The 12,628-nt window shown below is 44.9% G+C and overlaps 1 long non-coding RNA gene across 3 annotated transcripts in view; it reads left to right on the top strand.

Annotated features, from left to right (window-relative positions):
* The window catches only part of LOC107320432, a 131,852-nt gene that overhangs the window by 41,710 nt on the left and 77,514 nt on the right, over positions 1–12,628 (top strand). For 2 of the 3 annotated variants that reach the window (XR_004308894.1, XR_004308895.1), the window contains 4 exons: positions 652–876; positions 960–1,070; positions 4,880–5,013; positions 9,070–9,254. This is a non-coding gene — a long non-coding RNA (uncharacterized LOC107320432). Of the gene's footprint in view, positions 1–29; positions 255–651; positions 877–959; positions 1,071–4,879; positions 5,014–9,069; positions 9,255–12,628 lie in introns of those variants that run through there. The other variant, XR_004308896.1, reaches the window with a different exon arrangement.

Below are 12,628 nucleotides of genomic sequence, written 5' to 3'. Positions count from 1 at the left end.
ATGCATCTGCATTAGAGTGTAAGACCTCTAACAAGAGTTATTTCTATCCCCCCCATTTCCTGCTAGTGTGGCTTTCCTAGAAATGGACACCGAGTCCTCGTTAATGGGCCCAACTGGGGCCTCTGCCTGTACTGCCTTTCACTCACCTGCCTGGATGCCCATTTATTCCTGGAACTGCAGCACTGGGAAAATAGCACTTTAAAGAACTCTCACTGAATTCTGTGGTTGAAAACCATGCAAAGTGAGCTAAAGAAGTAAGTGTATGGAGATACTCGCTGCTTTTAGTGTGCACTTCATAATGCAGTCAGTTGGGATCCAGCTCTGCAGAATGACCTTCTGTATGTTACTTATGTGAAAAGCCAGAAAGCAGATGCGATTCCTTAGCGTATTCAGAGCTTAGCAATTCCTTAGCAATTCCAGAGCTGGTGGACAGGTTCCTAACATAGCTTTCCTGGAAAATGGTGCTCTTCTGATACTTGTAGAGTCTCCCTTTTGGAAATCCTCATTTTCTAGTAAAGCATTTGGGGTAGTTTTAAAAATGTATGGGGTTAAAGTACTTCAAATCATACAAGAGTTTCTTCTGGGCATTTTTTATTTCTTTCAGCTGGATTTTTTTATTATTATTATTATCATTATTATTATTATTTTAAGGTGAATACTGCAGACTCACCACGGTGCTCACCTGTTGAAAACTGCCAACCATTGATCACACTTCCAGCCACTTTCCCCTTCTACCAAAAACCTTTGGACCATTTGGCTGATTGCAGCCAAGCTGGGAAGAGGAATGGAATTCATGGAGGCAGCTTCCAGGTTCATCAGAACAGGTCCCTCTGCAGATGAGATGCCAGAGATCCCATGGAGGCGAGGAGGACCAAGGTGAGAGCAGCCAGGGAATAACTTGGCACAGTGCTGGGCTTCGCCCATCCTGCGCTGCATCACCACACTGCTTTCTTTTTCAGTGTCTTTCTAGATGCATGTTGAAATAGAGGACAAGTTCTGAACAGAGAAGCATTTTTCAGTACGCCTGTGCAGAGCCCAGTGAAACACACTTCTGATATCAGGTGACTGCTGTAAGTAACAGCTATATAGACCGCTGGCTCAATCCGTTCTCATACAACAGGAATTTTCCTGCTTTGCCTTTTTTTAATCAGTAATTCAAAAAGATACTTCCCTGGAATTGCTGTAATCACTGAAAATGACTGATCTGTCCTCATCAGTATTTCTTTTCCTCCTCTTTTCTGAACGCTTCTCCCTGTAGTGCTGGTAATGCTCGTCTGTATGCAGCTTTCCTTACATTTTGGCAGGCATGGGGGATTTCAGCAGCAGTAAATTTGAATGGATAGAATTAAGAAGGAAGACAGCTTGCTGGAACACAGAGCAAGGCTTTTTTGGGTATTTTTTTTCTTTTTCTTTTGTTTTTCCTAGATATATCATCTATGAATTCTCACCTGGGACTGCTTTTACATAGAAAAAAAATCATGTGCCTAAATGTCTATCGGCTGCACCTGGAATTGAAAGTAGCCTTCTGTTCCAGTTGTATTTCTCAGTTGCCTGTCCCTGGAAGGAGCTCTCAGGATCAAACTTTGACTTGTCAGATTTTATTCCCCTGGCCTTTTGCTCCCTGTGAACATGATATTCAGTAACTTGTAGTAAACAGTTGGACTAGGCATGAAGTACCTATTTCTCTCTGTTGTCTGGCAGTGCAAAATTGATTGATTCTGGGTGCAAGTCGATGTAAATTCACTTTTTTGGGGTCATGCTGATCTGTGCCAGCAGAACTGTGAGCTGAGCCATCCCCTTGCACCCTGAGCCAGGCCTGCTTCCTGCCTCCAGCACGTGCTCCTTTGTTCCCTGGGCTTCCTTCAGATCATCCTTCTTACCAGGGTAACCATATACTTCCCTGTGTGCCGTGCAGGAGGAATGCTGTGGGCAGCTTTCTAATCCCCAAGCAAAGCTGGAGGCAGCACCTAGTATATCACATCTCCATGCACTGAGCGCGGACCGCTCTGCATGGCCCCTCCAGGTCTGGCCTTGATGTCTCCTCAACCTGGGGCATCTCTCACTACCCAGAGCCCCTGCTGTACACCAGCACATCTTACATTAGGTATATTTTCCAGATGTTTGTCTTAAATTGGCCTCTGCTGGCTTCCTCCCCTCTTCTCCTAGCTGAACCCAGTTGCTCTGAGGAGGCTTTTCAGTTGCAGTGCTTTTAAGTGTTACAGGCTGGTAGCACCATAGGAAGTATTTCCACCAGTTCTGAAACAATTAGTGACTGCAGGAGTCCAGAAAGCCCATGGGAGGAGTTGGCATCCATGAGGGCTTGCAGCCTGCAGACAGGCCTTCCTCCCACCGCACTCTTCCTCTCACCTGGCTCCTGGGTCCAGTGTGGTGTGCAGTAATGCAATGCCTCTTTGGGCCCTTGTCCTCACTTATAGCCCTGTGCAGCAGTGGGTCCTGGAGATATGAAGCAGCATGATGCCACCAAGTATGAGTTGGGTCCCACGTATGTCAGGACTGTGCTGCTGTGAGGCTTGTGGTGGTACTCTGTGTGGGGGTACCCAGCTCAGACCAACAGGCCACTGTGCTGCTGAATGCAAAGCAGTGCTTGCAGCTTCATCCTGTGCCTGCATGACTATGCTCAGGTGTGGTGTGGAGGTGCTGCATGATAAGTACAGGGTTTTGGGATGCTTTGCTTTTTCTGGGCCTCTCTGTCCTATGTGTCATGCTCTGGTGCGCTGGGCTGCTGGTATAGAGGAGGTTCTTGCTAGGAGGAGATGTGGTCTTGTGCCCTCAGCTTGCTGGATTTGCTCTGTGTTACCCTCTGTGTGTCCTGGTTCCCTCCAGGGTCCCTTAAAAAAGAGAAAATAACTGACTGTTTGTTAGCAGCTGTTGGGGCCAGGTGTATCTATTGCTCTGTTCCTAGAGCATCACATACAAGCTGCATCAGTTTCACTGGGATATCTCCTGGTCAGCTACACCCTTCCAGCAGAGAATCTGCTGTGCCTGCAGTGATGCTGGAAGTTCACTGGCAGAATAGCTCTGAGAGTGAAGGCCTTGCACAGCACATACAGAAGCCAACAGGACCAGTTTCACCAGCCTGTCACCATTACCATTCATCCAGAGGATGGGCTGAGGAATTCTACCCTCCTTACCTCTTATGAAAGTCTTGATTTGATCTTGTTTTCATCCTTCGTGGTCCTTAATCCCATCAGCATGTTTAATTAAGTACTATCCTAAACACTGTGATAGTCAGTTGCTTCATCTAAGGATATGGAATCTGTGACTTTATGAGAAGAGAATGGTTGTTTGCTTTTTTGGTATTGATCCACGTAAAAATTAGCCTCTGAAGAAGAGCAAAATGTGTGCTGGAATGTGAAGGAAAGAGCAAGCTGGGCTGTGATGCAATACCCAGGAGCTCCACTTTGGGTCTGCAAGCTGCATCTGCAAACAGCAGCAGCAAAAACAACAGACAAGCTCTTTTTGTGATATGTGAAGTGCAATTATGAGGTGAAATATGAAGTTGGTATCTTAATATCTTAACAATCCTGAATTTATTTTCAAAGTTAAGCTGTACAGAATGAATCATTTATCAGTGGGCCATATGGAAAGGCACTTATCGAAACCTCCTTCCTAGTCCCAGGTGTGCTTCTTTGGCAAGAACAAATCACACACAGCATTTGGAAGAGAACTTAAATTCCAGATGCGCAATTTGAAAAGATGCATTTGCAAAAATAAAATAAGGCCAAATTCTGCAATATGTTATTATTCTGCAGCTTCGGTGAAGTTAATGAGGTTCCATGGGGGTAACTGACACAAACTACCACTCAAGGGATCCCTGTTTTTACCGTGTTACTCCGTTTTCATGCCAGCATTAGTTCCTGAGGAGCTAGTCAGTTGCAGGGAAGGGAACCCAATGAAAAGTGTCTGCTGCCTGAGGTCTTTATGTCCTATTCCTAAACATCAGCAGCAGAGCAGCAGTGAGAAGGAAGCATCTGTAGAAGCTTGTTACATTACTGTGTAAAAGCAATATTCCACCTTCGGCTGCCTTAAATTGAGCTTCTCCAGGTTCCTGACGTGAGAAAGGTGGAGCTGCTTTTTCCTGGCTGTGATGTCCAGTGTTTGCAGCACAGCCTGCTTCGCTGATGAGGACTGCTCTCCTAGGAAAAGCCAGGAGGATCAAGTCAAGAGGTCAAGTCTTTCTTCAGCTCTGTCATTATCTTGTTATCCAGGAAATGAAAAAGCAGAGATGAGTTTTATAATACCCGATATAAAATACATATATATATAGAGAGAAAAAAATTGCTTTAGAAATAGTAAGAAACTGTTCAGAAATAATTTCTCTCCACCTGGAAGTGGCCTGAAGTTGTCCCTATGCACAGATCCATCGTAACACTGTCTTCCAGTGGATGTTTTGTTTTATATCAGCAAATCGATGTGTTTTTATCAGAAGGCTCATGAGCATTTCCTGAGTGCAACTCTCTGAGTAGCATTAGGAGCAACCAGAGCAGAGCCTGTGAGGATGTTCTGGTGTTAAACCACACATCTTGGCAGCAGGAGGGATCAAGGTCAGTGAATGGGGAGGAAACATGATAGAAGCACATCACTAGGTAAAGTAGTTCAGGTCCTTCAGTGCTCAGACCTCCACTTGATGTGTTTGTGTTTCATGTCAGACTAAGTTCAGTCTGTCATCTTGGACTGAATGTCCCCATCCTGAATGTGGCCCCCTGTTGTCTGCAGGGCCGTGCACTGTGTTGATTTCATTGTGGTGCTTCCAGCTTCACTGTGACTGTGCTCACAACTGATCCAACACACAGTAAATGGGAATGGCTGAGAGACTGGCTTCAAAGCTGCCCTTTGCTCAGGATCTGACATTCTACAGGTGCTGTAAATGCCGTAGGATCAGGCTTCCAGTGATGGGAAGGCATCGGGAGAAGGGTGAGATGAATTGCAGTCACAGGGATGATCTCCACCACAGACGCAGATGCAGGATGGAGGTCCTCCAGGCCCTCACAGGTCAGTGGTGCTCATCTTCGTGGCCACCTCTCAGCCCTGAGGCTCTCTTGATTGTGGTTGGTCCTTTACTTGAATTCTCAATTTTCTTTTCCCGATGCTGGAAAAAAATTCCTTTCTTGAGCCAGCTTAAAAATCCTCCACTTTTTCTCTTTGTTTGGCTTTTTTGTTTCTTACACATAGCGTAGCCTGGAGACCATGAGTGACTGCTTCCCAAAGAAAAATATCTCTGTTGCCCAGGCCCATAATTTATAGGATGGCTTTTCTGACCAGTTGTGTTTTCCATTTAATATATTTTCTGTTTTTCAAATCTACCCCTTCAAAGCGGAAATGCAACGTTCCTTCGAGCTGTGATGGTGGAATGCTGCTGAGAGCTCAATTTAAAGGTCAGGGGCCTGGGGGACGGGGCGTTCCTTTGCATTCTGCTTTAAAATACGCTGAAGACAAAGGTGAAGAAAGAAAGGAGAGGTAAATGCCGTAAGATCATAAACAGCACTGCATGTACAATCAGGGCCCTGCGTCTCACGTTGTACATCACCATGGTGGACTCATTAATGTTGGTTCTGAATGTTTCTAAACCTCCGTTTCCCAAAAATCATCTGTTCTCATGTACAAAAACAAATGAAGTCAGCCTTGCCACTTCCCTGCAGTGCTTTCCCCTGGCAGGAGGCCATCTGACATCCCATGGCAGGGGTACTCAGGGCACACTTACTTGCACACTCCACGGGCTGCATGGCCATGCAAGCCAGGTGCTGCATCGCACTGTGCTGCCCAAAGCAAGCCTGGGAGAGCACAGCCCTGGGAAGGTGGTGTGGGTGACAGCAGCTCATGTTCCCATTGCTTGTCTCATCTGCATTGCTGAGGCATGGTGAATACACTGGGAAAGTAAAATGGAATATTCTGCTCCAGAGCTTACTGTCTTGGGTGTCATTCATGCCCAAGTCTTGGTAGTGGGGATTTGATTTTTTAATGAATTTAGGTGCACATAACAGATCTAAAATTCAGAGAATCCTCTTCGTTTTGATGGCTCAGTTTTCATTTATGTCTCTTTTACATTCATTACTGTCAGAAGGCATTGCACAATGTTATGCTGATTGAAACAAAGGCCATCTGGCCCTGCTGGGTTCCCCTGGCAGGCTGGGGTGTGTGCTGCAGCACAGGGCACCCACACCAGCCCCAGTGGGCTCTGAGCAAAGTGCATCCCCTGGGAGAGCTCTGTGCTCAAAAATGCATCCCTAGGAGCCTTGCAGTGCTCTCAGTGTTCATTTGGTGAGAATACCCTCCTGCTGCTGCTTCTTTATCCAGCATTTCCTTTAGGAGCTATAATTAGGGCTCTAGTCCTAAATAGGACTGATAAGGAATGTTTTTTTTACATGAAAAAAAAAATAATGCAGGAGAGAACAATATGTTTTGCCAGCAATATTATGTTTTTATTTTAGAAAGGACAATGTTGTGTTTTAATTAAGATCCAAAAAGTAGATATCTGAATATTTAAGGTACAGTTGGATGTAGCACCTGGGAGGTATTTTCCAGGTGATGCTGTTTTTCTGATAACAGCTGCTGTCTGTTGAGCAGCTCAGTGAGTCATGCCTTGCACTAGGATGGTTTTCTACTTCCTTTATCAGAAGCTTATGTATAGATGTATCATCTGTCCTGCTGAGTTCCCACTCTGGCCTGATTCAGTCTCACTGTATCTGAGTGCAACTGCAGGTGATCTGATCGTGTTTGTGTCACCAGCAAGCGGGATGTGGTGTCACACAGCTGTGCAATGATGGATGAGGTGCAAGCCCTGAACCAGAAGTGGGAAGGTGCAGTTAGGCTTGGTTAGCTAGGATATGCACACTGCATGGTACAGGACTTATTTTCCTGTAAATGCATTATAAAGATTTATATCTCAGGTTGGATATTGGGAAAAAATTCTTCTCAGAAAGAGTGGTGATGTACTGGCACAGGCTGCCCAGGGAGGTGGTGGAGTCGCTGTCCCTGGAGGTGTTAGAAGCAGTGCAGATGTGGCACTGAGTGACATGGTCAGTGGGCATGGTGGGATGGATCGATAGTTGGTCTTGAAATAGTGGTCTTTTCTAACCTCAGTGAGGCCCAAGCCTGTGTGGGCAGCACAGTGCACAGCCCGGGCCTTGGAGCTGTAGCACTACTGTTAGTGTGAGCAGGATCAGTTCCCAGAGCTGTGTGGCTTCAAATCATACAGGCCACACACATCACAAGACCCAGGATCATCTCTTCCTGCTGAGACCCCACTGTCTGATAATGCCTATGCATGCAGGTCCTGGGAGCATCCCAGCCCAGCTCACCCTTCCCAGAGCTGCCTCTGTATGGCTCCTGTGCTCTGCTAAGGTTCACCTGCAGTCAAATGGTGTGGTGCTGTCCTTGATCCCATCCCCTGTCAGTTCCCTCTGTCTCCTTTCAGTTATTTCTTTCTTAAAGAAAGGAAAAATTCTTCTGGTATTGACTTAATTGAAAAAGGAAACTGAAGTCTATTGATTTAGTAGGAGCCAGCAGCATGGATGAGGCTGAGTCCACGTTTTCTCCCATGAAGTTGTCACTAATACTGTACGATATTCTTTTTAAATTTAATTTATGAAATATCATTGAAATTTGGAAGGGCTTGCAGTGACTGGAACTCAGCAAGAAGCAGAACTTTATGACCCCTAACGAGAACAAACAGGACCAGAAAATCCTTCATGTTCTCCCAGCTAACCATAGAAACAGCCTTTTTTTCTTTTTTTCTTTTAAATATTCTCAAGGAAAAGTTAGAGAAACATAAATTAGAATGACTGCTGCTGATTTATTTTTCTGAATAAAAAGGACATTCAGTAGCAGGTCATTTGTTTTTGTTTTCTTTCAGAGAGTAAATGGAAACATATTCTTACCTCACTTTTCTCACAAGTACAGTAGATTTCCTAAGCTTGTGTCAAGGTTTTATTGCCAGGAAAAAGTGGTTGAATATTCAGCATTTGTAACGAGGGCATCATCAGACATGGAATACAGCTGTCAAGGCTGGTACATTCATTTTCTAGGAGAGGGGTCTGTCTGGTTAATGACCTTTGAGCGTCACTTTGCTGGACTCTTCATTATGAACCAGTTTTGCAGAGAGAAGGTGTATTTCTGAAAAAGAAGATGCTGGGGCTGGATGAACCTGCTGAGAAACCAGGTCAGTTTAAGAGAGAATGGAGATTTTTGTTTAAATGCAAATAGTGAATGAGATGGACTCCACCCAATGAGACTGTGGCTCTGCTCTGTTTGGTTTCTGCCCTGTGCTGGTATCAACTCTTTCAGAGGAAATGTGTGTCAAAAGGTTTTTCTGAGCACTGACAGGAGCACTGAACATTCATCCCTCTGACAGATTGCAGAGTCAGTATGATCAAGTCGATTAAAAATAGGACTGGAAACTCCTGAGTTCTCTTTCTGGCTCCATTCTCAGCTTTCTTCTGTGACCTTAAGCAAATCATTTGAACTTCTCTGAGCCAGATTCATTGCTCCTGTAATTCTATTTGATAGACCAAATGAGGAAGTGTATGGTCCTATATATCTTAATTTTCCTATCTGTAAACGTGGGTGAGTGCTTTTGGTGTGTAATTATTACCCACAGGTTCTGAAATGTTTCAAATCTTTACAGCGCTTTGATGTCAGCAGCCCTATTTGTTGATACGTGGGCTATCTGCACAGTAAGAAGTTTTAGAAAAGTTTTAACTTTCATCTAAGAGTGGGTGGAAAAAACGTGTGTGTTACATACATTTAATCTTGTTTTCAGCTTCCTTTTAAGTGTAAGAATTCGCCCATCATTTCTTTGTCCAACAGTTTCCCACCTTCTGCCAGAAGACTTATCATTTAGAGCTCTGTCTTCCTTGTTGAAAAAGAATAAAAGTTTGGCATGAGTATTGAGAAATCTATGAGAGGTCATTTGTGCAGCCTGGATAGGTCTAAGAGAAGCAATGGTGGTAACAGTGATGTTCCCAGTGCGCTCTCAATGCACTGAGGACTTGACAGAATCCAATGAGGACTTGCACAGCTCATTTTACTTATTCTCAGCTCTCTTTTCAGGTGAGAAGAGTGTTGATATTGATTTGAGGCAAGAAACATCTTGCAATCAGTCGGACTCTGCTTGTGCTACACCTATTTAGTTGGATGCATCTGTACCAGGTCAGCTCTGTGTGGTGGTTGGTGGAAAGGTGGTGAGGAGTGTCCTGAAAACCACTGTTCAGAAACAAACCCGCTTCTGAAAATAGGTAGGTATTAAGAGAAACCAGTATCTACAGTCTGTGTAGTTTGCAGCTCTGTGGTCGTGCAGGTACTCAAACCTTGTGGCATTGTGCTGTTGTCTGCAGAGCATGGTCTGGACCTCCTGGTGGAAGCATGTGGTCAGATACCTCTTTGAGAGGTGACTTGTGTGGTGGTGATAGAGTTGCACTGGGTCCCATGAGGCTCTGGTTTGCTCTCAGGCTTCACAATTAATGTGCTGTGTGAAAAGTCATTTTCTTTCTTTTATCTTCAGAGTTTGCCTGGGGCAGGAAGTATCTCAGTAAGTGCTTGTGTGGTACTTTGTACAATGAGGCTTTGACCTCAAACAATCTAGACAAAAGAAATAATTATAACCTACAGTGAGGCAGTTCACTGCAGTGTTGCTACAGTGATGGAGACCAGTACTTAACAGCCTTGTACTGCAGAACAAGCATGCTGGGGTCTTTTTTATTTTGGTCTTATTTGCATTTAATGGTATTGCAGTTCGTGAGCTAAAAATCAGAGGTGGAAAAGAGACCGGTTAGGTCATTCATTTTGTTGTCTCTTGACAGAATTACTCCTGGTGCCATGTTCTCACTGAAGCCTGATCTTGTCTAGTTTTGATTAATTCAAGTCATGGCGCTCCTGCTACCTTCCACATGGAAAATGTATTTCAGTGTTTAATAGACCTCCTGGGTAGTAAATTCAGGCTCAGTTGAGTCCAGTAACTGTTGTTTGTAATTCCTTGAACCATCTGAAGCAATTCCACATCTATCTTTGGTGGATGGGCAGCTGCAATCCCTCCAGTTTGCTGAACTGAGCTCTTCAGTCACTAGTTTAGCAGAGCTCTTCTGTTGCTCAAGCTTGTTAATCTGCCCCTCTAGGCCCAAGGATTTCACTTTTGCTGTCAGAGGTAATCAGACAAACGCAGAGTGAGACCACTCTGCACTGATACCTTGATACCTGACTCACTGCAGGTGAGTCCCTAAAACAAGTGCTTTGTGCCATTGCCCTAATATCCATTCATAAATGTTCATCTTCATATCTGTGTAGGGCCTCGGAAAGTGTGTGAAGTGTTACTTAGTGAAATGTGGATTCCTGCAGTCACCTCTCAGTTATGCTCATGGAGCCATTGTGCAGAAAATGCTTCAGAAGTCCTGCCCTGGGGCTGCCTGTGTGCAGCTGGGTAGATATCTTGGCCTGTATGGGGGCATGATATTCTCTTCCTGGGAAAAGCATGCACACACTGAGCATGCACTGAATGCAGCAGGGCATCACCACAGTGAATCTGCTCATTGCTCACCCAGGACAGGCTAAGTGCTTTCTAGAGGTGAGTCCTCTGTGGCTTCTATAAAGCTATTACAATAATGCCCTGAAGGTGGGCAGTTGGGTGGCCAAAGCCTGCACCCAGCACACGTGAGCGCACGGAAAATGACGACTTGGTGATTTTAGTTCAAAACTATGTGGACTTGGAAGCACTGCGATTTTCTTTCATGCATCTTTTATCTGAGAGTTGGCACGTATGTTGTGCATAGAAATGAAGAAGATGACTTGGGGCTCTCTTCTGTCGTCACTTACATGGTGTGTAACTCAATATTTTGTTTATTTATGGGAAAATTCTTTTCTGCAGCTCCACAAAGATTGTGTGAGAGCAAAGGAAGCATGAGGAAGGAGAGGGCCAGCCCTCTCCAACCTAAAGTGAGAGCACTGAGAAAATAGAAGCTGGCGTGCAGGCTGTGGCTGACTGAAAGCATCTTTCATTTGTGCATTAAAGCCAACGAATCCCTGGCTTCATCTCTCCCAGCTCACCCTCAGCATCAGCCTGCTCGCCAGAAGAGTGTGGGCCATGGGAAAATAAACCATGTGTGTAGGAATAACTCATATCTATTAAAAGGCAACGGCAATTAGAATGTCTCACTGGGATCCGATTATCACAACACGCCTCTCCCATCCCCTGCTTGGCTCTAAATGGTCCCTTGTAAAAACAAGAAGAGCTGCCGAAGTGTTTGAGTAGGGATGAGAGAGAAAACCCTTCATTTTTGTCCTCTCTGTGTACATCAGAATGCATCTGACAGTGGTCCCAGGCTCCATGGCTGCAATACTTGGTGAAGTGTGGGTTATCTTGCTATAACGTGTCCTTCTGCAGCTGAGAGTGTCTCTGTCAGGTACATTCCTTGCACAGGGACAAGTTCTGCACAGAACACTTCAGAACACAAAGACGTAGCTAAGGATGCCAAATGCTTCCAGGTGGTTGGATTATATTTCCAGGCACAAGGCTGGGCTGGTTGATGGCCTTTGAGAGCTGCTTTGCCAGACTAGTAATGACAGAGGCCCTCTGCAGTCCTCACCTTCCTTATGTCATTACGTATTCTGTTGTTTGAGGATTCAGATAAAACCTTAAGGGTATAAAATGCTTAGGCTTGATAGAAAGGCTAATATGGATAAGTCAGAAAATCTTAAATTGAGAGGGGAATATTGACTCTACAAAGAAAGGAAAATATTTGTTTAACAAAAATACTGCTTAGAATTTGCTTGTCTGAAAGAAGCTCAGGGGATTTGATGCGATGGGCTCAAAACCATCATGAATCATAGAATATCCTGAGTTGGAAAGGACCCACAAGGATCATCAAGTCCAACTCTCAGCCAGAACAAGGACAGATGAGTCCCTCTTGCCAATTTCAATCTGCTTACCTGTGCCACTGCCTTCACTTGCAGAACTACCACGGGCAGCCAGCTGTCAGAAAAATACAGCCAGACCCACTGCAGTGTTTAAGAAACAAGTTTCCATTTCTAACTAGTCCAGTCCTATAAACCTTGAAGAGAGGGGTTATTTTTTCAGTGAAATAACTAATCTACCGGGGTGTCAGAGCTCCCCTGACACAGGCTGAGTGCAGACATCAGCCAACAATAATCTCAGACCAGTTGGACCATCCAAAGTACCAGGACGCTTTCACCCATAAACCTGTGCCTTGCTGGCTTGTCCCCTTGCAGTGACCATTTCTCCATTAGAATAACACTTGCTGAGATCAATGTGCCTTGCTTTAATGCCGGCCACACATCTGAGATGCTGAGTACTTTTGTTCCAACCTCCCTCTAAGCAAAGTTCAACCTTTGCATTTTCCTTAACGTATTCCCATCACTGCCTCCAACCCAGTGATAATAGCAAAGCCAAGTCCAGCTGTTAGCAGGAGGTGCTGTGACAGAGTAAAAGAAGCCTGCACCAGCCTGCACTTCTTCAGTTTCTTGTCCTAAAATTCACCCACCCTTCTTATTGCTCTAATTATTCTTCCAGATACTCAGCTGGGATGAGTCAAAACCTCCAGCGTGTTTGAAGAATCTGCATGGTAGCTGAAAGGCTGTTGAGGTCATGTGTGAATGCTCA

This window comes from Coturnix japonica, chromosome 13, assembly GCF_001577835.2.
Source record: "Coturnix japonica isolate 7356 chromosome 13, Coturnix japonica 2.1, whole genome shotgun sequence".
NCBI classification, from domain to species: domain Eukaryota; kingdom Metazoa; phylum Chordata; class Aves; order Galliformes; family Phasianidae; genus Coturnix; species Coturnix japonica.
This window is presented reverse-complemented; position numbering and strand designations above follow the sequence as displayed.